At 34.6% G+C, this 2,276-nt stretch overlaps 1 protein-coding gene and 1 long non-coding RNA gene across 3 annotated transcripts in view; one reads left to right on the top strand and one right to left on the bottom strand.

Annotated features, from left to right (window-relative positions):
• Positions 1-2,276, top strand: part of LOC109585548 (ubiquitin carboxyl-terminal hydrolase 47-like) — a gene marked incomplete at its 5' end in the record, with an annotated part of 25,035 nt that overhangs the window by 10,379 nt on the left and 12,380 nt on the right. The window lies entirely within an intron of this gene.
• On the bottom strand, positions 8-2,276 carry LOC109585551 (uncharacterized). Of its 2 annotated transcripts, XR_002186543.1 has the most exons (11): positions 2,211-2,276; positions 2,107-2,167; positions 1,942-2,062; positions 1,824-1,908; positions 1,138-1,257; positions 856-1,021; positions 688-774; positions 560-623; positions 398-467; positions 268-341; positions 8-218 (listed from the first exon to the last, which is right to left on the bottom strand). It is a non-coding gene; the product is annotated as an uncharacterized LOC109585551 (long non-coding RNA). The 2 variants fall into 2 exon arrangements; XR_002186542.1 differs by having other exon boundaries at positions 268-467.

Below are 2,276 nucleotides of genomic sequence, written 5' to 3'. Positions count from 1 at the left end.
CTAGCCCAATTAACCCTCAAAAATGCTTGAGAGAATTTGTTCAAAGTTGGAGCTACATATCACGATGAATATACTTAAAATTCTATAGATATACTTAGCACCAACTGGTCTATACCTACCAGGATTGTATATGTCTTCTTAAAGTAATTTGTTACCTAATAAGTTAGTGAATGTATCTGATCTGTAGCAATTCTTTAAAAATGAGCACAACCTCTCATCTAAAGGATATTTTTATCATATAATTAAAATCAGTATGTCAATCCTTACTCAGCAATAATCCTGGATTATCAAGTAACTGTGTCCTGATGCTCCATTTAGAAGCATTGAATGGATCAAACCCTCTTTAATATAAAATAACAGCATTGCATTAAGTAAACAACACTACACATCAACTTACGAATTAGTTTCATTGTCAGCGACTGTTAATTCAGTTGTAGTAGAGGCCAACAGCACAAAGATGAATCTCCCTTGGTTGGAGAGAGAGAGAGAGAGAGAGAGAGAGAGAGAGAGAGAGAGAGAGAGAGAGATGTAGAGAAGGATATCAATTATTAATATTTACTGTATAGGATCAGAACTTGCTCCTACTGGCAGACTAAGGAAACAATCACTCCCATCACCAGACGCTGGAATTAATAGTTAAATTGATTAATGATTATAATGAATGAGGTACTAACAGATTGGACCCACTGGCCAATCCTCCACATTCCAGTGTCTTAGACAATATGTTAGTCTAGCAGCAATATCAATATCAGGAGGATTAACATTCACACCATTCTATTAATAAAACCATTACATATTCTACATATTTATTGTAAATTACAAATAATAGTTAATAGAAGGGAGATAGAAATGTACCAGTTTTGATCGGAATAAGTTCAGTAGTCCTGAGAGGTGACTAAAGTGAGGTGGAATATGTCTCAAATGTATCATTTCAAAACATGTACGGAGACCACACCCCTCACACTGTCCGCTAAACATGTGACGCTAATTCTTCTGTATCTGAATGAATATAGGCAATGTACTGAAGGAAGGAATAGAGGACAAGAGAATGAGAAGAGAAGAGACAAGTATTGAAGAGAAGACATAAAATGGAGAGAAATTAAAATTAAAATGATAAGATTAATTATTATAACAGACCATCCAGTGTTAGCTACAGCCAGAGATATTGAACTGAGTAATAGTTTGGACTGAGCTTCACTTGATATTGCATGACTCTTCTCATCAGGAGATATCAATATAAACTGATCAACACCATACCTAATGATTGATTGTATTTTGAATGATAATTATGAACTACATGCAAATATTGTACAATATAGGCCAGGGTTTCCCACAAAGCATGCTAAGTGAGCTAAACAGCATGAGCTTCATGAGCTGACATATACAGTACATGGCATTTGGAGCAGCTTTAAATCAAAATTTGATCAAAATCAGCTCAAATTTTCTACACAGCATAAGAACATGTACATGTATATGCATCAGGAAAAATTATAAAAAGAGAACTCTCTCTTAGTCATTTTTGGCAAAAGTTGGCCAGCGACCCTGTACTATAGTATAAGGACTTTGGCCCAATATTTGAGCAAGTTTAAAAACTTATAAAAATCCAATTTTGATTGGAATTTTAAATTTTGTTAAATATACATGTAAATAGACACAAAATTATAAAAATATGTACAACAATCAGTGGATGTCCATAGTCAAAAATTATTCTTAGAAAATAATATAAAAGTTTTAAACCAAATTTCACCATCCTCAAATTATTAGAAATAATAATTACAAGTACTGGTACATGTACATGTATACGACTATACAATAATTATTACCATCTAGAGATATGATGATGAGCTCTTGGAGGGAAATCACTTGATGAATCCATCATATGTACCATAGCATCAGGCCAATCCTGATCTATAGCAAACCACACCCACTACCACCAATCACCTGATTGTTTGGGTATCAGTCGTTTCTTCTCCCCAGACACGTGGAGGCTAACAATGAAATTATGTCCAACATAAGAGAGTTTCTCTGACTTCCTATGCTGTGGCCAATAACCAGAATCTGCCTTTAAGAAGAGATACAGTGACTGAGAGACTCTTAATGTCTTACTGAATAAGTGGATGCAGTGAGGCCCCACTGTTGCAATATGTCTTCAATGGTGGAGACAAAACTAGAGAATGTTTGATAAATTATATAAAGGAGCTGATACTTACCTTTCCCACGGGGAGGCATTAGTAAAATCTGTTATCTCAATTAAAGAGTTCATCATCAGTTTCATC

Source organism: Amphimedon queenslandica, unplaced genomic scaffold (genome assembly GCF_000090795.2).
Source record: "Amphimedon queenslandica unplaced genomic scaffold, v1.1 AMPQUscaffold_13048, whole genome shotgun sequence".
In the NCBI taxonomy this organism is placed as follows: Eukaryota; Metazoa; Porifera; class Demospongiae; order Haplosclerida; family Niphatidae; genus Amphimedon; species Amphimedon queenslandica.
The sequence above is the reverse complement of the archived record's forward strand: the minus strand, read 5'-3'. Positions and strand labels throughout refer to the sequence as shown.